Source organism: Papaver somniferum, chromosome 7, assembly GCF_003573695.1.
Source record: "Papaver somniferum cultivar HN1 chromosome 7, ASM357369v1, whole genome shotgun sequence".
In the NCBI taxonomy this organism is placed as follows: domain Eukaryota; kingdom Viridiplantae; phylum Streptophyta; class Magnoliopsida; order Ranunculales; family Papaveraceae; genus Papaver; species Papaver somniferum.
In genome coordinates, this window is record NC_039364.1 from 192860006 (window position 1) to 192866455 (window position 6450).

The following is a 6450-nucleotide window of genomic DNA, read 5'->3' on the forward strand; positions in this document are numbered from 1 at the left end:
CAAAACTTTTTGTGGCCTATAATCATTCTGAAAAACACGTTCTGTTAGATTGAAATCAAACTTCACTAAAAAAACATAACTTTAGAGGACCCATTTTTAAAGAACTCCACAGGCTTCGAAAATTAAGGCATCAACACGATGATTCGCTGGATTGTTTTTGAGAACTTAAGCATGCACGCTAATAGAAGCTAGTGCAAGGTTTTAATTATGTTAGAAAATGAAAGCTTGGTAGCACATTTAATTTTTCAGCCACTAATGAAAAATAAAGATCAACAAACCTTTGTCTCAAACACTGAGTCAGAATCTTATGAAAGGATCTTCGTTTGGTATTCGCATTTTGAAGAACCTCTCAGGTGAAGACATTAAATTGAAAATCGAAAACCGATTAAAAGATAATAGATTTGGGACAGTAGATAGAATAAATTCTTTACCCGTCCCTGTTTCTAGCGCCAAATTGTTACTACCATTTTTCTAGTAGCAACAATCAAATGAACAAGATCATTGGATCTTGATTTAAACCATAAAACAACAAGTAAAAGATGAAATATAAACAAGTAAATAAGAGATTCACACAAAGATAATTAACGTGGTTCGACAACGGAGTGTCTACATCCACGGGCAGGTTAAATAAAGTTTATTATGCTTTTGATTTGTTACAAGGTTGATGAACTCCATTAATGATAATGAAGTTCAGTGAAGGTTTCTAATAACGAAGGTAGAACGAAGGTAAAACGAAGGTAGCAATCCAATCTAACTATTATTCCTCTCTTCAGATGTAGTGGATTTCTTACTCCTCATTTCCTGGTCCTCCCAAAAGTCTCCCCCTTTTCTCCTGACCTTATCTCCTCTTTTATAGGAAAAAGATATCAACTTATTACTAAATTGACATTAGCTTAACTTTGAAGTACTCTTATAATTGTTGTAGTGTGTTGCATTGCTTTATTATTATCTTGCTTCAGCTGTCGATGGTTGCCACATGTCCGGTCTAGATTATGGTGTATACAGTTGGGTACCAAACTAGTATTGTAAAGGAAATTCTCTTCAAAGAAAAAGTATCGCGAAGAAAAAAGAAGAAGAATAAAGCTCAACAGTTAATAGGTTAATGCTTCAAACGAATAAAGAAGAAGCTAAACAAGTTGATGTAAATGACAATGTAGCAGAATTATAGAGTTATTGTGTGATGATACTGATATTTGATTTTGAAACTCGTCAGGCCCCTAAATCCTACAGAAAAATCAAAAGAAAAATAATATTATCATCATATTACACTGGTTACACCTGCAAATTTTCAAATAAATGCATAGATGAGACTATAAAGTACTTAATAGTAATAAATGAATGATTATTAAGATAATTAAATTATCTACGAAATTAATCACGAAAAAAAAAAACACGAATCACCATCATATGTTTATATGGAATTTCCTGAATTAATTGTTAATTCATACATATCGTGCATTCGTATATGGATATTAAAGAAAGTATATGGATATCCAATGTTCATGCATTAGAAAACATATGCATATTAAAAAAATTACAGAAAAATATCGTGCATGAAATACAATCAATATGGTAAATCAAATCAAACTTAATGAAAAACACCTTATATATATGAGCAAGACAAGTAGTCGTCGGATTCTAACCACTTAAGAATTGTTCTGTTCTCCTGGTACTTACCAATGGCTTCTGCTTCCAGCAAGGTTTTGTTTTTCATGTTGGTTCTTGTGGCCTATTCATCGTTTGCTAATGTCGAAGCATCTCGATCTGTAGCAGGTGCCAGTCAATCTGTGGTTATCAACCTCAAGAATCTCGCTCCCGGTCATGTTCTCACTACTGGTATGAACATATATGCCAAAAACATTATTTTGTATAATTTTTTGTTTTTAAAGATTGAATGGTTTGGACGATGAACAGGTTTGCATTTTCCAATTTTCATTCCCTTTGATGAAGTTAATTAGAATCCTAGCTAACTCTAGTCTTGGGTTCGTGTGTTTTCTTTTGTAGCTTGCGATTGGCAATGTCGTGGTTGTTGCCAATGCAGAATTCATGCTGATGGTAGGACACAATGCACGGATTGCTGTCAGTAGGCTTGATACCTTCATCTAATTTAGCACGAAATAAAACCATGTAGACCTTGTCTTCATTTTCTTTCTTCTGAAATTAAGAAAGTTAATAATATATGTGATCCGCGGTCGGAGTACAAGATTTTTATGGATGTTTTTCGAAGTTTTATTCGATGCAGAGAGAGAAGAAAAACGAAGATCGAAGAAGAGAAAAACTGCAGTTGTCTCACTAATTAGGAACCGGGCCATATATTTTCCTAGTTTTGACTAAACTACCCTTATTAAAAATGCGCCAACTACAACATCACCAACATCAAAAGGATCCACAAGTATAATCTATCTTATAATCCTTCACAAAATCCTCCTCAAAGCAACATAAATCCAACAAAATTGATCAAATTAATATAGAGAACAAAATTTGTGTTTGATTTTTTTCTGAAACAAAGAATCCAACGCAAAAATAAAATGAACTGGTTTTGAGAAAATCAGGCGCAAACCTAAAAAAAAAATATCTCATTGTCATGTCCACAATTAATTTTAGGTACCGTGACATCCATAATTATTTCCGTGCACCCATAATTATATGAAATTATTAAAAATGTCATTATGCATCCGCATGACGGGTTATACATCAGGGGTATAGTTGGCAACGCAACTTGGATATAACATATCTAAAAATCCGCGCTTTGGAATTTTACAAATTTTATATCGTTGGAAATCTTTTTAAGAGAGCTACGTAACGAGTACAAACAAGAATATCAATTTTTTGTTTTTCACGAAAAAATCAAAGGTGATCATCATTTTAGGCAAAATTTCGAAAACTGACTACATAACTATTATGCAACCACCAAAAAAGATGCATAACACATTCTGCAGGCGCATAACGAATTATGCAACCATTTTCTCGACTGCATAACAAAGTTATGCATTTATAACAAGTTATGTAGCCATTGTTTTGGTTGATTTTAGTGCGTACATAAAAAATTGATGCATAAAGCATTATGCAGCCATATTTACGGATGCATAACATTCTTGATGCAAAAAAGATTGTGCAGCAGTTTTCTGGATGCATAATGCATTATGCAGCCATATTTTCGGATGCATAACAGGTTATGCATCCATTTTCACGACTGCAACATGTTATGAGTATATTATTATTGGTGCATGACAAGTTATGCAGTCTTTGTTTTTGTTGGTTTCGATAGTGACAAAAAAGTTGCTGCATAACATGCTATGCAACTGTTTTCTGGACTGCATAACAAGTTACGCAACAAATTTTGTAAATGCATAATAAGTTATGCATCCATTTGCACGACTGCATAACAAATTATTTAACCATTATGACCAACACCAATACATCCGTAGGTTCCCAACCAATAACACCAACTCCTAAAACTCAGCTTATCCAATTATCATTATCCTCCATCCCTAGCTTCCCTATCATAAGAAAAAGAAGAAATTCTAGAAAAGAAGTTGTGGAGGTGTTGCCTCTTTTTCTTATTGTCACTCGGACATCCAAACAAACACCTTTCTTTTCTTTTTCTTTTGTACTCTAATTCCACATTCATTCTTAGCTTCTAAAATACTTTCTAACCCATCGAACATATCCCCACAGCGTACATGGCAAGGCTGGTGTAGTTGAAGTTAACAAGAGTTGTGTGGTTCAGGCATTTCTGCGAACAGCTGCAATGCGTCTGGCAAATTGATGAACGTTATGTATCGGCTGTACATTGGAGGTTGCACAAACTCCTTCCCTGCAAAATGATGTTCAAACACATTCAATTACACACATTTATAACTCCTAATCATTTCACAACACAATATTGTTGTGAAAATTTGAGTCTAGCCAAGAAGAAACTAATAAATTGTTCTTTAACTTGACTATTAATTGATTGGTTTCTAATTCTATGCAAGCATAGATGACAAGCACCTGTAGACATATATAAAGCACACACTAAATGCATTTCGAAAGTAAGCCAATACATACTTTTTTTCCTCATGAGAATTTTTTCTCTTTCTTTGTTTACTTTCTTCTTTCATTTTCAGTGGCGTCTGGAGAATGTTTTAGTGTTTGTTTTCTTTTGGAAAAGCTCATTCTCAGAACAAAATTCCGTTTGTTCCTAAATCATCATGGACATAAGCTCAATTTCATTCTCAAAATTCACTCTTCTTATCTCTTTACTCATTCTCTTCTCTATCGCATCAAATGCTCATCTGATTTACGTTGATAACAAACAAAATGATTGTTACAACAACGGCACAATACCATTCACAAATGGGTTTGAATGCAACAATCCAAACAAATCTACTTGCACTTCATACCTTGTGTTCCGATCGCAACCTCCATACGATTTTGCAACAACAATCGGCTACTTACTGGGTTCACAACCATCACAAATCGCTAGAATCAACCTAATCCACCTTCTTTAAACACACATTTTCTTGAAGAATCACTGGGACTAAGAGAAACAGACACAACAGATTTTTCACGAACTTAAATGATGATTGGAATCAAGAATCACAACAGATTGTTCACGAACTAGAAAAGTAGTAGCTGATAATAGAATAGCTCCCCTCTCTTTCTTATACTTTCTCTGCCTTCAATTTATAAATTTTGGTCACACACCAAAAATCACTCGCTGAACAACCCATGAGCGACCCAGTCAGAACAGGTCCAAGTCCATTTGAGTCAAACCGGATCAGGTGAGTCGGTTCAGATCAGTTCAACTGTCATTTCTATAGAACTGACAATGCAAATTCAGATGGAACTCAACTCCATTACTCCAGCCAATTCCTTTCTACCTCCCTGTATTCAATCCTAACATACATCTCTCTACCCCTTCAGTCCATTATCAAGAGATGCATTACCATGCCAATTCTCTATTGGACTCATCTCATACACATAGTTTACCACCAGCTTCTCATCTCCACAAACCATCAACATAGAACTGCTTGAGCCGTTCTCAGTAAACCAACACATACACACTGCAAACAACCATTATCTTGTCCAACTGCAACTTCTAACATCATTACCTGACTTCAACTATATCCTCTCATCCACTTTCCTAGCCATTGCATTTCAGTTCAAGTCCATGACTCCATTCCTAGCTGCAATCCCCATTTCCTATAGCTTCACATACACAACATCAACCGTTGACCATTCTCTGTGTTAGATATTCGGGTTGGATCCGAATATGGTGGTCCATATGTATGTGGCAGGACCGATAAGGTTCCATATTACTTTAGGGTTTGGACCCTATATAAGCATCTTTAGCATGTGTATAGAAGGGTAAGTGATTCCAACGATATCACAACAAAGTTTTACTATTAGAAAAGCGGTAACTCTAACCCTAAAGAGAGTTACCATCAGGAAAAAGGTTTCAAGTTCTTATCCTGTGAATCAAGTTCGTGCTCATCTTTGGAGATTGAAGTACCTGCTGATCTTCGTATTGAAACGTTGTTGTTGCTACTGCTGCTCCTTGTTCTTGCTTATCGGAGTTCAAGTTCAAGGTATAAAACGATACCCGCTTCTGCTTTAATCGTATAACCTCTGACATTGGTATCAGATCTATTGGTTTGATGCGTTTTCGTGCTTGAAACAACATGCATTGTGTGCTTGAAAGTTGCTCATAACATGATAGTATCATGATTAGGGTTCTTGTTTTGGTTAAAAATCATTAATGGATGTATAAATATTTCGAATCTTGATAAGGGTGTTTTTATTTTGACATATTTAAATGGGTATATTCATTATTGATTAAAATGATATCCTGGAAAATTTTGTATCGTTTGAACGTGTGGTTTGAGGATATAGCAAAATCCTAGTTTTATACCATGTTTATGAGCAGTGGCTTGATGATTGTTTTTGATATAAATATGTCGATCCATGTTAATTAAAATTAATGTATATAGATAGTTCTTTCTGAGACCTTTATTTGACATATTATTTGCTTGAATCAAAGCTTGTATGAGTGAGATATCATCTCCCAAAGTTGACCATGCGCGTCTGTACGCTGCTAGAAATTTGGAAAAGACGATGAACAGTAACCGAGTCAAATCGGCGAGTCAGCCCAGTCCAGGATCGGCGGTTCAGCTCGCGGTTCAGACCAGCGGGTCATATCGCGGATCAGCCCACGGTCCGGTCCTAGTTATTTGTTCTCATTTGTTTCTCTATTTGTGATTGTCGAATCAACTCGACTTTTGGTACTCTAAGGTTTTTCGAAGCTCCGAATTCAATAAAACTATTTTCAGAACCTGATTAGATTCACATGATATAGTTTCTTTGAAATTATATGGTTAATCGCTTTATCCATGATAACATGTGAATGGTTCTATGTTGTGATTTCTAATTCCTTTTATATACAACATGTATGGTGCTGGATTGAAT